Raw genomic sequence first — 18,689 nt, 5'->3', positions numbered from 1 at the left:
AACGCGTCGTCGAGTTCGTTGTCCATAAAACAAGCAATGATTTTACGATGACAATATTATATATATAAATATATCATTTACACACGACCATGGTATATTATTATGCGCACTGTGTGTTTTTTCTTCCCGTTTTTATTTTTTTTTTACGATCTCGTCGTGATGCAGTTTTTTCTTCTTATTCCTATATAATGTAATATCCTATCCGAAACACGAAAGCGATATTAAACTATACTCCGCTTATTATCGGTACCACGGGCCTCGATCGTTTGTGCCGGTCGGTCGAATCGCGGACTAGAGGTATAAATTATATTAAGCAGTGTTATGTGAGTAGTGTCCATTAAATCAATACGAGTACTGAAGTTTTTTCGGATATTATAAACTAACAACGGACTAGGCTTGGATGAGATTTTTTTAACCTTAAAACGACCTTTTTAAATTTTGAATCGTTATATAGATATTTAAAAAAAATCAGATTTTTAACTAGGTACGTCCAATATTATTATTCAATTAATATTTTCATAAATAAAAACGATGGATTAATTAATTATTTTCATATAATATTTTTAGTTTGGTTAAAAAAAATAGTTATTGACGAGTATTGTATTCTGAGCAAACGATTGACACACGACTGCACTATATCCCTAATAATTTATTGTGGTACTGTTGGCCGGACTCAAATGGAGCACGACCATCATATTATAATATACAATAATTCCATCGTAAACGATTATAATATAGTAATAACGATTCGTCTTAACTGTTATAAATTTTTTATAAGTAATATTATTATTATTATTATCTTTTTCTCGACCGTCATCGGCGTTGCTCTGCACCGCATATATATATTCGCACTTGCACTGCAAGTCTGCAAACGTCTAAAATTTTTCAATCGTGTATTTTATAATATATCTTCAGTGAACACATGAACTGCACAGTCTGTGTAACTATACTATCGTCGTCCGGTATCTATGCTATAGGAAGCGGATGAATAATACGCGACGAGACACGATCAGCCTCGCTCGTTTCGCGTGTACGGTCACGACTTTGATATACCTGGGTATAAGACTCACGTCTAAAACAGTACCTGTAATAATAAAATACATATAATATATGCGCGTACATGCTCGTCTCCGAAAATATTAATAATTACACACTGCCATTATTAGTCATTAATGACATTACACCGCGGTGGACGGGTAGAGCTGACGTAATCCCACGAAAATATAAGTTTTTATCGGCGTTTTATCGTTATCATCGCCATTATTATTATTTATTATTTTATTACGTAGTGTAGTTTTGAATGTCGTACAGCACAATCTGCAACCTCCACGGCCTTGTAGCGTACTTCACCCCAACATCACCAAATTCTGCCAAATTTTCCAAAAAAAGTAGCCCGCACGTGTATGTAGGATTTACTGAAGCCAAATGTATCATCGAGCTCAGCCTTATATCTTATATAAATGTATGTTATATACAGTTCAAGTCACTTGTTGGTTCAACAGTTATATTATATTACGACCCGAACGACCGATATTTCATTGCTAGGACAACTAGAGGATTTTTTTTGAATATGTATATATATATATGTGTTTATGACAACATTTTTTTAAACCAAATTTGAAGAATAATTATGATCTAGAAGTTTACCTAGGTTATACTGTAGGGTTTATACCTAGGTGTATAATATATTAATATGTTTATAAGTTATAAAATAACAATACATGATAATTCAAATTATGTAAAACGAATATAATATCATACCTGCTACCTACACATAATACGTGTTACTCGTCGGTTACAATATATTTATATTTTATACATAAAATATTATATTAAAATTTATAAGTTTATCTCTGCCGTCAGAATGCGGGTATACGAGTTTTTCTTTTTCCCCGTGAAATTATTATTCAAGTCGTGTCTTCGCGAAAACTGAGTGTGCATATGCGGTCGGACGGCGAAAATAGCTGACCAAGCGAACGAGTAAAAAACTGGTTGTCTCCACGATGAGCCGTCATCGAGCGAGCAACCGGTCTGCGCGGAACACGCGTGCACCGTTATCGATCAACTACAGACTCTTCGTCGTCTTCGGACAAGACCGCTCTGACACTCGCGAATTACGCGTAAATATATTCCGCAAATACAAACATTTATATTATTGTATTATATCGTATCATTACCGTGCCTCAGTCTAACCGGAAACCAATTTCAACAATTTGAACTGCACTGCAGCAGTGCAGCAGCATGATCGGAAAAATATTTGGCCGCGGTTCTCGACGAGATTCGTTTAGGAAAAAATACGATCTTCCGTCCTCGTTTCTCCAAAACCCTACGAACATTTCAAGTTTCGTTTCACGTCATCAAATCAGAGTTCATAATATTTATAATAGTGGTGTGTATAGTTGGTTTCGCATCGAATTTTGGTCACGCTGCATTTTGGTTGTGCTGCACTTCGACATTAAATACATCGAAAAGCATAGTACACTTTATCCGCGAGCGGTGTGCTAGTGCAGAAACCTGCACCGCCACTAACCACTTATACCAACACGTTGCAGAATATACCATTACGGCATTACCTATATTATGCTACACGTGGCCGTGTTGTATGTATACGAATATCGGCGAAATCGACGAAATCTCGGGCACGCGGCAGCGGCGGCTGCTCATGTATTATATACACGTTGTCGGAAACAATACGAATAATGCATTGTATTGCATTGTACGAGTGTATATTATTATCGAAACGTTATTACTATAGGACGAGATGACGTCTTAGCCGCGGCGATGTGACACCCATACGTCCGTCTGGGCCGGTGCAGTAATCGGATATAGCTATATTATCATCCGAAGTGTATGTATATGTACGCGGACACGCCGTCTGTGAACCAGTTTTGACGATATTATTTGGTCGCGGTGCGATGCATTTCAAACAAAAAGTCACGCACGCGCGTGTGGTCGTCCCCGTTTCTCGGACAAATTGAAGATTTGCGGACGAAAAAATTTCGTGAAAAAAAAATGTCAGCGTGCGCGTCCCGCCGAGAGACGACTTATAATATAATATTATATAGTACATACGGCCCATACAATTATTGTAGACCGCGGTCTTCTGCAGCGGCGTGTCGACCTTGCCGCAAACGATCCGATCGAGGTTTCGCGGATTCGATCTTCACGCTATGTCGTCTTATTCGCGACGAATATCATATTATACCGCGGTATACGTAAAGGGTCCTCCGCGGACTATGTATATTATACCTAATGGTCTTAGGATATCTTTGCCGTGGTCCTCGCCACATCCTGTAACTTTATCGACGATATAATACAATAACATGTGTGCGCGTGCCACGCGTGGTTCGCGGATGTATAATATTATATTATAATAATAAATAGTATATCGTCGGCACCGATCGCGGATTACAATATATTATTATTATTATATTAACATAATTGTAATAATTGTGTCGTGTCAGTGGGTCACCACCGCCGTTGCCACGATGATGTGGGAACATAATGGATATATAATATATTATTCTCATATATATATATATTATATATTGGTCTCTCTATATAATATAATAATCCGATCACACGGCTGCGGACGATATATATATGTATACATAGTTGTGGGAGCCCCCGTTGACGTCTACATCGAGGCCCGCCGACCAGACGTGCGGCGGATACGATATATGACTATGATGATGTGCGTATAATGTTTTATTATATAGAGGTGTATTGTATGTATATGACGGTGTGCAAAACGTCATTATAATAATATATATAATCGCCGTTGCAGCATGCGCTTACAGAATATCGATTGACCCGTCCCGCGTATAAAACTTATACATGTAGGTAGTCATATTATTATAATATACTTACTGGGAAAATGGGAACTGAGATACTTTATGTTACATTGTATATCATATAATAATATTATATTATAATGAATAACAACGACTTAGAGACCGTGAATATCAATGCAATGATCCGGTGACGAACGAATATTAGTATCTAATGACCTATATAAACTGCAATGAATTAACTGCATAATTAACTTCAAAAGTCTAAATGCATATAATTATAAACCAACTAAAATATCGGTCGTTCTTATGAACTCACATTTAAGTAGCTATACATAGAAACGTCCGAAAACAGTTTAGTAGTTTTTCAAACGCTTGATATTATTATGATAGGGGCGGGAAAAGATCTCTATAAATTATACAATTGTTTATGCTCACGCACCCTTCAAATTATCGATATTACCGATATTAACTGTTACATTCCCAATATTGAGTGGAGGTAAAATACTCAAAACTTGAGCTTTTTAATATGCAATAAACTAAAAAATAGTAAATAGTAAATAATACATATACCAAGCAACTGTATACAATAGATCATTATAATGTCTTGCAGAAATTTATTAAAAAAATACTATAATAGTTTATTTCAATATTATTCAATGCAGCATAAAGTTCATAATATATTTTTCCATTATTGAATAATGATTATTCTATTAACTAACTGGACAGCTCTTATGAGCGCCTTTGAAATTTTATTTCAGGTATTGTAAAGTTTTTCATTTCAAGTTTCATTCATTCGAGTCGATATATTCAGTTCGAGAATCTTTTCAAATATCACTAAAAGTTTCGATTGAAAACTGTTATAACTTTTAAACTTACATAAAAATAGTGTGCATCTTGTTGACTTGTTATGATCGATAGAAACTATCTGATGGTGAGATTTTTGTCGAGCTATGTGACTCATGTGCAAAGAGGTGCAATTTCGGGAAGGCCTAAATTACCGCGGGAGACGGCGGCGTCGTAAGAATATTTATTACGCGCGTGTGCCTGCAAACCAGTAGTAATCCGAGACGGTGCTCGACGAATTTTCCCGTTAGTCTGAGACGCGTACTCCGGTTTCGTCGGTCGTTATCATTAAACTACACGAAACCGCCGTATTATAAATAAATTTAACATTACAATAATAATATGTGCGCTTTTTTACATTAGCTTTTTTACCGTCTCTCTCTTTCTCTCAAACACACATTAAGTCCCACGAGAATTGAAAATACAGCTCGTTTCCGGTAGCTATACAGGTACATAGTAATATTATAACCAGATTCGCAGTATTTTTCAAGATCAACAATGAAAATTGTAAATATTCTCGACAATATTATAGTCCATTATTGTTAGTTTGAGTATTTCATCCCCTCGCGTTAAGGAGTAGATGAATTAACTTCAAATTGTATAGGTACACAATTTATTACAGTTTATAATAGGTAACGGTAAAAGTGTAAAACATATTATTACGATGCATGTCGTGCAAAGGTAATATAATAATATTATATAGAACGCGTGCTATTAAAAAACATTGATACTGGTTTTATCTCAACCAATAAAGTAATAAAAATACTCTCAAATTATTGTAAATTCATTTTTGTGAATCAACGTTTTAATGTTGCAAATTTTTTCGCCGGTAAACTGGAAAATAAATGTACCTTATTCTTTGACTTTTATTAAATAACTATTATAGTAATATTAGTATCGTTTTATTTTTCACTTTTTAATTCATGAAATAATATAATACTACATCACCATCTACTGCTATTTATGTCAAAAAGGAACATTTAAACTACTTCGAAAATTAGAACTACATCTAGTACACCTAATAGGTACACACCTGAGTACTGCATGCAAGACGTATCGTGCTAAAAAAAAAACTGGTCTGATAATTGAAATTCAGCCAAAAATCGTTATATTTACTACAACCGGTTTAAACATTTTCAACATTTATTTATTTAAACCGTGTAGGCGCAGTTAACATTTCCAACTACACGACTCACTTATGTTTTTCCCATTATATAATATAGACATTTACAACATAAAATATGTATTGGTCGAAGACTTTTAAATCTTTCAATAATTTGCACTGTAACACGCGTTTGCCGTGCAAAGACAACATTGTATTTTAATCGATTTCGATTTATGTGACGGGATTTTAAATCGGTTCCGACCAACGTTAAAATATTAAATGGTAATTGAACCGTCTTCGTGTATACACAAGCCATTCCAACCTATGTGACAAATAAACACGATAATACATTTAAATTTGCTACTATTTATGGAAGTCTTTTAAGTTTTTTTTTTAAAATCATTTTCAAACAACAACTTATTAGGTACATTCGTAATTTTATGTCCCAAAAAAATTGTTCTAAAGGGATTTCGATGTCCAAAAGTCTAGTTGCGATCCAGTAGGTAAAGTTTATTAATAACAAACGAATTAAAGGAACTAAGAATTTAGTTAGCCGTTACATTTTAAAATAATTACAGCACGTCATAATATTGTGGTACTCAATGTTGGTGTACATATTTCGTGATTTAATCGTCGGGTTGAGCACATATTAATGTGTTTTCGAAACTCATAATATTCGTCCTTATAAAATATACGAGCACCGGTCTTCAGTATATTATTTATAATATTATAATATCTATTATAATTTCGTACATCGCCTTAAGACAGTTGTTGTAGTTGTATACACTAATAGGACGGAGTACCTACATAATACATAGCGTTCGTCTGCGTTCGATTTACATACAAATAATAACAATAATAATGCAACTTAGGACGTTATATTATTATTATTATTATAGTAGCCGCGTGTTGTTGGATTGTCATTATCATTAACCATTGCCAAAAGGAATCTATATTATACACTATACAGATATATGATATAAACAGGTTTCGTATACACGCCGCCGTCGTCTGCAATGCTTTACAGTGTGGCTGGTAGCTATTTAATTTTGTTGTTACTCGGCGCAAGTATACATAATATAATAATTTGCAAAAATATGTGTTCCGTCGTACTCCTCAAAACCTGTGTAGACGTGTAGTACACTATACACCAATTCATACTCATTTAACGCGGTTATGTAATAATTTTTGAATTTTATTTCTACGAATATCGTACGTAGGTATATTAAATGTTGCACAGAAACTCGCGCGTTTCCCGCATTTAGATTGCTACCGTGACGATACGTCATAATTTATACAAAATTTTCCGGCGTTATAATATCGAATAATATATTTTATTTCGGTCCTGAAATCTACATAGTTAGGAATACTATTTTAAGTTCTCCTCATTAGCGCTACTTAAATAACATAATATTCAAGGCTAAGTTTTGTCGATTTTATGATGTTATTATAATTTATAATATAATATAATATAAGACGTTTGTCTGTTATTTATAATGACTATAATTGTGCGCATGTAGATTGTCCACAATAATAATTATATTGTACTTACGTTTTGATTTCATATTGTGTGTGCTGTATAGCATAGAACAATATTTTATAATAATCACATATTATTCACTTCGCCATTACTATTATTATTATAAGGTTGGAACGATATTTCCAACACGACCGATAACCGCGTATCTAATAGGTAGCCAGTAGGACATTGCTCAACAATTGAATAATTGGTATACACTAGCATTATATACACCAATGTTGTGAACGAATATACTCCAACTCTGGATAAAGGTTTATACAATATATTATTGTAATAATAATTAAAGTAACGATAAACGCGTTTGCGGTTTCAGTGACGCAGTGCTCAGGAAATAAATTTACCATTATAAATTACTTTTATAAGTACTGGTCAAAATCGTTTTTAATCAGAATAAATTCAAATTAAATTTTTTTCATTAAATTATTAAACACATTGTGTCGACAAAATCATAATATACGCGTAATCTATAATAAAAAATCATTTTTCGATTTGCGATCAGAATCAATGATCTTTCACTTGAAGCCCCCAGCTAGTACGCACCCTCCTTCGTTGCGAACTTGTGCACAACTATATTATATATTATACACAATCATACGACGAATGGGAATTGCGGGTTTTAACCGAGATGTAGTTCTAGGGGTCTTAGAATCCGCACAACGACCGCAAACACAATGTGCGGATGTGTGAGTTCTACAGAAGTGTGAGAGAGTGGGGGAGGGGGGATAGAATGAGAAAAAAATCGCATACGAATGATAATGGTCGTGTGATATAATTTTAATGAAGAAGACAGCTCGCAATTATATTTGTTGTTATTTGGACCATTGTTGTTCGTGTCTGCGCGCGCGCGCTCGAGTGTTAGTGTGTGTGTTGAGACGAAGGCGATGGATAAAAAGAATCCGGCAGTAGTAGATAATATGTATAGTGTTTTTTGTGTGTCTCTCTTGTGCGTACAGGCGTATGACGAGCGGTTCAAATAATATAAATATATAATATATATACCGAAAACCCAGGGGTCCCGGAGGCCCTCTCTGGTCGTCTCTCTTTATCTTACGTTTTTTGCGTATATATATATATATATATCACACGTCGCACAAGGTCAGTGACCATACATTTTATTCGCCACGTCTAGAGACCGGGCGAATATAATAAAATTGTGTGCATCGCCGTCACACAGGGCGGGAGACGAAATGATACTGCCGATACGATACATATAGGTAGAATTATAGAGGTATACCTATATAACATGAGTTATACCTAATTCATCTTAATAATAGATAATAATAACGAAATAAAATTGTTTTACCTTCCCGCACTGTAGAAAAATTCCCTCGTCCAGAGCCGTGCTAAGGGGGTTGCAGTGTGTGTGCTAAATTGAAAGATGGCCAATTTTTAATAATTTGCGTTTTATGTAATGTAATGATATATTATGTAATTTATTTAATGTAATAAATGTTTAAAAAAAATATATTTTATACATCTATTTAAAATATAATATCGCGGCGGTCGACATAAGAGTTGGATGAAATCATTAATGCTACACTTCTAAAACTTTATATGCCCTTTAAAAACTCTTTAGTGTTTAATATATAATATAAATATTGGTGTTAAAGTATTTTCCATTTTTATACGCTCACCCATATTATAAGACTTATATCGTGTGGCTATTACAACTTTCGTGATTTTTTCCGCAGTATATGCTGTTTTTAATTTTTCAATCCGTATAATGTGTATAACATATACGTGCCATATTTATATAATATTTTACTTTTTCATCACCATGTTTTATTTATTTATTTTTGTTTTCGTTTTTTCTTTACTGCAGTTGTCTATTCAATTTCGAACTCACAATAGCTATTGTAGATTTTGAATGAAACATATATATTGTATTATAGCGGTATATAAAACATTCCTTGATAATATATATAATAATATAATGTATTAATTCGATGTCCTAGTATTTATTTTCAGCATTTCAAGAGAAAAATAATTATTTATATAATTGAAAAACGTAAACGATCGATTGACCATAGTAAAATTTAAATACGTTAAACCTGTATATAATATGTATATAGCATATAGGTACCTAAATCGAAATATTTAGAGTGTTCAAGAACTTAAAATTCTATACGGTTACCAACAGAGGATACTTGGTTATTCTAATTTAATAAGTTAAAACATTTCGAGACCATACAAAATGTCTATATAGATTAAGGGCTTGTTTGGGATGGCATTCGCGATTTCCTTATAAGTTATTCAATGTATATTTGTGAAATCAAATTAAATTCGTTATATTATTTATCAAACAGAAAATCCCAATCGTATTATATTAACATAAAGCTTGTAATATCAATGACGTTACGGGGGCGTATTCGACCATCAGTGAAACAACTGGATATAGTTTAAACTACTTTAAAAGCGTATAAGACGTAATAATTTAACTATAGAAATGACATTATCGTCGAAACCCTCAGAATATCACATAACCGCCAACGTATCCGTTCTAGTTCTGTGCATCGTTCATGGGCAAATTGCTAGGTAGTAATACACACTATTAATATACAAATATTATGTCAACACATCATAATATTAAATATTATATAGATACACGTCAAGTGTACCAACACTAATAATACAATAGTATACAACATAATATGATAATAATATATTAATATAAAATATTGATGCGTTTTGCGTCTATATTTCGAGAGTAAAAATCGAATGAGAATTTTAATTATTAAGAAAATCTTTAGAACACTGCATCAAATTTGACAATAGTTAACTATGATTATACACAGTATATATTATAATATACAAACATTATATGAACACTTCATATCCATTTATATTTATATTATGCACGTTGTGTATACCAATATATTATAATACAAGTACCTATATACAACATGTTAATATTATAATAATATACAGCATGGCGGTGCAAACAATTTTAATTCGTGGGATTTTTCAACCCACCTACCCCCGAAATGCTGATACTGAGATTTAGTTGTACCAAAAGTCATTCAGTGATAATAGTGATAACTGACAACACCCACTGCCCGGTAAGCTAGTACCCATCCACCTACCCGGCTACACATCCATCAATATTTTGTTCTGGGTATTTGTCCCTAAAATTCTCGGTCGTGCCACCACTGATAATATTCTTTAATATTGATGCGTTCATATTTCGAGAGTAAAAATCAAACGAGAATTAAGAAAATCTTAAGATTTCTGCGTCGTATTTAATAATTGTTAGGTACGTTTTTTTTATCATCATTACCCATACACAGGTACCTATACAATATAGGTAATTGTTTACTATTTTTTTTCGCAATCATTTGTAGTCGCAGAGTCATCTCCGAAGTATATACACAATATAAGCTTACCACGCATTGTAAGCATGCCACTCGCGAGCTGTTACCGTAATTATTATTGCCGCCGACGCCACCAACTGACGATAGTGCGAGACACGAATGAAATAAAAGGGAGATGACTATAAATACGTGTCCGAACACGATTTCACGAACACAGAACGGTTAAGTGCAGGCACAAGTGCACAACAAGCCGTTCACACCGAACACCTAACCCGTGATTATATTATTTTATGAACAACGCATATACCTAGGTATATGTGATTCGTCAAGATTTCGTGTACCACACTTTTGCCGAGGCAAAACCGATTATCTTGAAGAGATATTTCAGCGATAAATAGAAACAACGCTCGAGTCAAATTATATTTGTTTACCCCGGAAGCGGTCTCGTTCAGCTAATTATGGCGCGCATCACACCTTTCAAGCTTGTCAGTCGACATAATATTATTATTATGTTATTATTATATTATTTATTTAATATATTTTATACAATATATATGTTTAAGATGATAATATTTAATATTTCACTATATCGATCGATTTCAGAATTATTTGTATAGGTAGTCGATTTTTATAATAATAATATATAGGTACTTCGGCCGTCTTGTAACTGCACGTAATGCTCTAAAATAGTCGAACGATTTGTCGATTTCATTAAGTCTTTGTTACAAAATATTTTATATTCTAAAATATCGTATCGATAAATCTCATGAAGTCATACACCTCTGTGTCATGTATAGTAAGTATACGACTATGATACGTGCAATATATAAAAAAATAAAACCAAATATGGAAACCAATTTTCACCGGGAAAAAAACCTTTTGGACATTAAGGCGGCTGCTTTTGACATCGAAGATCGTTAGTTTGCACAATCCCACAACAGGTCTCCCGGTTTTTATAGAATATTATTCGTACGAATCGCGTTTGCGTGCACATCAATTCGTTTTTTGTTCACCGCCCAAAAGTCTGTATACGTAATTTTTTTCGTGTAAAATTGATCGTAACTAATCGTTAAACTGCACACAATAATAATAATAATAATAATAATAATAATAATATTAATATGATATATAATATTATAAATAAATATGGATGACAGACGATTGCGGTGTGAGGTCGAAGGCCTCCGCGAAGACGGCGGCTGCGAAAATCGTACGAGGAGTTTTTTTCGTCCCCGCGATGCAGGCCGCACGCGTTATTAAACCATAATACGAGTATAATAATTACCATCGTTATTATCGTATATTATGCTGTGGCACCAGAAAATCTTAAATTGGCCACCGGCCTTTGGCGGAATCGGTCGGATTCGGCCGGAAATAAAATAATATTATATCGCCACCGATTATGATAATAATAATATCGTCAACATAATATTATCGTAGGTACCTATATCGAGTAAATATTATCGCGAATTGCACGCGTAGCGTATGACGTACCTACCTATTTACGAGTGTAGGCACGCGATTTAATTTATTTTTATCAAAATGTCCGGTCAATAACCGGATCGTGATATGATTATTATTACCTACCCACATCGCGTTTTGGGCTTCCACCGTATATCGTCCGATGGGTGACGCGTGCGTAGTGCAGATGTGAATGGGTACGCGTGTGATCGCGGTAGTGAAACGACTACGATTACGATGACCCGGTCGCCGAGACGAACGGTCGCGCTCAATGGGTCAAGGAGGTTCGAGACGTGAATTCGTAAATCGTCCTAGGAATCCGAACGGCGCGGTGCGGTCTGGCGTGCGCGCTCCCGAAGTCGTGTCGTATCGCGGGTTTCTCATAATATTATCATTATATATATATCGTACGTTGTATTATAGATATCCTACGACGACACATCCGTCTATCGTAGGTGAAGAATGACAATTATTGTTTCGTCATATTCACTCGATTTCTATTTTCTCCGCGCGGTCGTGTCGCCCGCGACCTACCGGCTGCGTGTGTACAATTATTTATATAGGTATTAGGTACCTATATTATACCTACCTATATAATACAATATCGGTGATTTGGCTGGAGACTTTGACGAACTACCTCTATCACCACATTTGTTGAAAACAATACAATATACGCCTCATTACGATGATAATAATAATAATATAACCATCGGCCGCCGTCCCGTCGGGACACCCGCAGCAGCAGACGAGAGAATCCGGGAATTTTATCGGATATACAACCTATATTATAATTTATATTATTCGAAAACAACGAAATGATATGACGTGGCTGCTGCAGTGTCCTATTGAAGTCATTGAAACAATAGTCTATTCGCACAAACTTGTCAGATCGGGTCATCTCCGCGGCATCTGACGACGCAAACAAATGTTATTATATTATTATATTTAGTTATACCGCAACCGCAGTATGACGCGCGTACAATATTATTGTTCAAATTCTCAGTGGTTGAATAAGTTTTTTTTTTAAATTTGAATTATTTTCCAATTAAAAACGAATCATAACATACATTAGCGCCATCGATATAATATAAGCTCCTCGTGATCATAATTTAATATATAGGTACCATACTACGATATGTCTATATGCGACACATTATCGTGGGTAGTCTTAATTTTACTTCTAAACGATAGGTACTAATAAAATCGTATTAAGTAGTAAGTACAGTATACTCGTATACGCAACGGTTAACCTGCGATATATAAATATACCTTTTTTAATTTTTAAGTTGTAACGAATTCAAAAAACACAAACAAATTTGTTTCTATCACTACATATATACATACACATTATTTTATATGATATAATATAATTATGTAATTGATACTTAGTAGGTATAGTGTATGATTTGATTTTTTTGACATAAATGGTAATCGCGCGCTGTAGTAGTTGATGAGATAAGCAGTGCGCCTCTTCTTATTGTGAAACACATCGTAAACAATGGTTCGCCGCCACGTGACCTTAATGCGTCTCCGCATCAACACTATATACTTAGCCACCTAGGTATAGTATACCTACATAAATGAGGTATATACCGTTTGCTAAATCGCGTGCGTATGGCATGTAAATATATTTATGATGACGAGCGGATAAGACGTATATATATATATATATATATATATATATATGTAGGTATTGAACACCACACAATCACAGCTGTATGCCGTGGGTGTATAGTGCATAGACAGTGGTGAAATTTTTTTTCCCGTTGATCCGAAATCGCGAGTTATCCAGCTGGACAGACTAGAAACAATTCAAAAACCCCGACTGCGAGAGACGACGACGATTTATCTATTAGCAGAGGACTGACCGCGGGCGGAGAATAATTGTAAAATTCGCATACATACGTCATGTACTATTTTATTATAATTTTATATACATAATATCAGCTGCGGAGACTAGAACCGGACACGGTGACATTTGTCTGAAAGGCGGCCAAAAATTCCTGCGCGTTAACAATAATAATATGTGCGTACCACGACCCGAGCCAATTGACGCGATGGATCGCACGGTGTAAGTATATTGTACCCATTTACGTGAAATACACCTCTTACGGGGTGCGCGGGTTGACGTACTGACGTGCAGTGTCGACGAGCTTTCCAAAAGTGTTGGCCTAAAACGAGTGGATGTAAATACGAAATTCCTGCATCACAAACACTGCATTTTTTCATCACTTGGTATATGAGGAATAACGTGTTGCTATACATATTTGCAAAAGTTTTGGGTCAACCTGTTCATTGGAGTAAAAGGCGTTGTCCGGATATGTTTGTGGTTTCGTTTCAGTTCTACCGAGATACTGTAGAATATGAGGCTGATTGAAGTTTTATTCCGATGAAAGTTGTAGAAGGTATATTGTTTTGTCAATATGGATTAAAAATAGTAGGGGCGATGTAGACTACAGGATCCTTGGAAAACTCCTGCCGAGATGTTTGTGATGATTTAGCGTTATAGTTACCTTGACTGTAAAATTGCGATCGTTTAGGACGGACTCCGGTAATTTGACTATGTGGACTTTTATTAGTTTTCAAAGTATAATTTGCTTTTGTGGCACATACTTTATCAAACGCCTTTTCAAAGGCATGGAAAACGACTGCATTAATTTCTTTCCTGTCAAAGAGATCGCCAACTCGTCGAAGTATATTTGGTCGGTCGGTATATTTGTAGAGAAGTAAACATATTGTTTTGGTCGGATTTGAGGAGCAACGTAAAATGTGTGTAACAGAATTTCAAATGATTTTGCCGCACCGTATTAACCGGCTTAATCAAACTAACACTCAGATTATTTATCGTTATACCTACACAAGCGTGTATATAGATCGGCAGAAACCGCTGTAGTATGATGTAGAATTATCGAATAATATAGTATGATAATATAGTTTAACTGCTAAACTGTTGTCGAAACACTTAACGTGACGTAGGTAACTCTCTATAAACTTGCACTTAGAAATTAATATAAAACGAACGGTTTTTAATGATAATATTTCGGTTGTCGATACACTCATATTATATCGTTTAATAGGACTCGATAAGGATATAGCGTAATACGGTAGCTGCGAACTCGTGTAGTGTAATTATTATAAATACATAAGCTGATATAATAATATGTGTGCGCGCAGGTACAAAACATATTTAAACGTATACCTACGTATAGTTATTGAAACGGTTTAGAGCATATCGTCGTAGTGGTCGTCATTATAAAATATAATATTTCTAAAAGTACTTATTTCATATATTTTTTATTATAATTTTTTCGGTTCGGCGTAGGCAATTTAACTATATATATTATATTATTTTAAACGTTTCTAGGAAACGAAAATAATAAACGCTGTTGCCTGTTTGGCAATTTACTCGGCGGTACACGCGCGTAATACGGGTGTCGCCACGTGCAAAAATCTTTGATATTATAACATAACATAATATAAGCACAAATAGGTACAAACAAATTAAGAGATATGGATACATTAAATTATTATTATTATTTTTTTTACGATTATAATGAGCACGACTCGAGGCGGCCAGCACGCAACCGAGATAGGTATACGCGTGTAAAAACAATATTATTTCATTATGTTATGTATATTGTATAATATGGTATATATTATGATAATATATTACGATGACGAATAACTATTATATCGCGGGATAAACACTCCGGTATATGATCGCCCGCTAAACAGCACTCAGCAGCGACACAAATGAATTTCGTGCCCACAATCTAAATTATTATTGTAGTCGGGCGAGTTCATTATTCGGTATATAATATAAATATAATATATACTATAGAGGTCATACCGCGGCACTATATTATAATATAAGTAGGTAGGTAGTACAATATTATAATATTATATTATAAATTGTAAATTTTGATTTGAAAAAGTAAACTACCTAGGTACATGAACAAATCCGATTGTATCATTATTATTATCATCGTTTTAGCAACAATAATAATTGTCTGTTGGTACTTCCCGGACACGCGTAAACGGCAGGACGATGGACTCTGTTCTCGCGAGATAATAATATAGTGTCTGCGATTCGTGTAATATAATATTTTTGTGTTATACCTAATGTATATAGTGACGACGTTTTGAAGGGCGCTTATGCTGTAAGTACACGGAAAAAATTATGTAGTTGATGTTACTATTATTATAATTATTCCAACTATATTTTATAGTTATATATAGGACAGCTATAATATTAGTTGATAATACTATATTATTATAGTTATCGTATTATAGCAATGATAACTATAATATAGTAGTGACAACTAAAACATTGCAATACCTTTTTAGTAAGAACTACTAAACCTTTTAGCTGATGTTCCTAACATTTATAGTAGCTTCAGCTATATGATTTAGTTAGGTATACTAAATATTTAATGAATTTATAGTACTGAATACTATACATTTTAGTTAATCAACCTACATTTTATAGTAGTTCCTACTATACTGTTTAGCTGATGATCCTAACATTTATAGTAGCTTCTGCTATATGATTTAGTTAGGTATACTAAATATTTAATGAATTTCTAGTACTCAATACTATACATTTTAGTTAATCAACCTACATTTTATAGTAGCTTCTACTATACGGTTTAGTTAGAAACTTTTAATCTTTAACGACCTTATAGTAGAAACTACTATATGTTGTAGTTAATCAACCTATATTTTATAGTGGCTAATACAAAATTGATATGATATATATATATATATACCATTACAATTAATAAATAAATTAAACAAATTAGAGGTAAATGTAAAAATGTTTAATGTTTATTTTTATTAAAATACAATTAGGTAATAACAATGTATTTGAGTTAATATTAATACAAATGAAAAAATATATAAATTAACTTATTATAAGGTTTTTGTATACATTGGTACATTGCGTATACGCAAATCGTAAAACGCTGTCTCGCCGCGATTTCCATCATCGGGTGTGACCCCCCGTACCCGGCGACCTTAACCTCCGCGAACACCATAATCCCATTTCGACGATGGGTAATAATAACACGGTGGAAACATGATTCCTTCTTCTTCTTGTTTTTACGACTCGCGACGCACGAAAATAATAAGAATCGAAGTGGAATTGAAAAAAAATGCGGACTGAAGATGAAAATAAAAAATAAAAATGTCCACCCGAAGGTCTTCCGGTTTTAATCTTAAATTATCGAAAAATAATAAACATTTCGCCAAACGACCGCCAACTATGTGTATAGCTGGCACATACAACGACGCTTAGTGTGGCCAAACGAGTTTACATATAGTATGCTATTATATATTTATGTATATAGGTACAAGATGCCTCTAAATTTTTTTTCGCGAATATAAATTTAAAAAATCTAAATTTTTTACTTTTTTCACGATAAAACGAGCAATGCAAGTCTTTAAGTTTAAACAGGATTAGGGATGCAATTTTGTTCAAAACCCCAACAGAATAATATAATAACGGTGAAGAAACAGATGACTTTATACTTTTATAAAAATCGTCATATATAATATATATCGCGTCGCTTAGCCTTGGTGCACATATCGTAGTATAATATTATAATAATGTCGTTGGAAACTGTCCTCACTCGTTACGTATGCAAAACGGGTGATTATATTATTATTATTATTATTCGACAGGTACATACGTCATACGAAAATAATAGTCGTCGATACGACAATAACGATGATAGTGATAATAGCGTATTACAGGTACCTATACGATATTATAATAAATAAACTCGTTGGCCGACAGCCAGTCAGTCTAGCCCGATATATTATTATAGTCCTGTATATAGTATAATAATATATTGTATTATTATTTTATCGAAGTCGTGGTAATAACTAATAAGTATAACGAACTATTTATCACGATATATATCATCATTATTCTGCCGCCCGCTTGTCGTTTACGAGCCGTATTATTATATTATTATCGTTATATTATATTAATGCGCACAAGTCGTACATCGCCGTAATATAACATTGTAGAATGTGAAATTACTAATTACCATAATATCTATGATATATTTAACGATATTGCTGATATTAGTATGGATTAAATCGACAGTAGTCCAAGAATAAAAAATATAATAAGCAACACTTATAAATTATAATTTAGGTATCATTTACGCGGTTACAATATATCATACTACAATATGTACCTACTATACCATACTACCTATAATATATAGGTACGTACGCTTTGGTTTGTTATTGGGCTTTTATAGTCATCCGCACGTTAGGTTAGACCACCCCTGATCTATAATAATATACTCGTTTATGACTGCGCATGCGCATCCAGTCAGATTTTTTGTAGAAAAAATTGCGCGACAACGATGATTGAAAATAAGCGAATTAATTTTACATGGGCTCGCGGATATACGTCGACAAAATCCGAAACGTCATGATAATCTCATTAAGAAACGTCGCGTAGGTATACGGTATATGGTACACTCATCGTCATTAATGTAGTCATATGTCAATGCGTCTCGTCGATTAACTTTCAGAGTGGACAGCGGTTGCGATGACAATATAAATACCACGTTTTCACTAGAAATATCACGATAAATCTCACAAACACCGTTGCGCAA

General features: G+C 33.9%; 1 protein-coding gene across 2 annotated transcripts in view; it reads left to right on the top strand.

The window, feature by feature from the left end:
- Positions 1-18,689, top strand: part of LOC100162489 (mucin-17) — a 70,662-nt gene that overhangs the window by 6,797 nt on the left and 45,176 nt on the right. The window lies entirely within an intron of this gene.

The sequence above is a fragment of the Acyrthosiphon pisum genome, chromosome A1 (assembly GCF_005508785.2).
Source record: "Acyrthosiphon pisum isolate AL4f chromosome A1, pea_aphid_22Mar2018_4r6ur, whole genome shotgun sequence".
NCBI classification, from domain to species: domain Eukaryota; kingdom Metazoa; phylum Arthropoda; class Insecta; order Hemiptera; family Aphididae; genus Acyrthosiphon; species Acyrthosiphon pisum.
The sequence above is the reverse complement of the archived record's forward strand: the minus strand, read 5'-3'. Positions and strand labels throughout refer to the sequence as shown.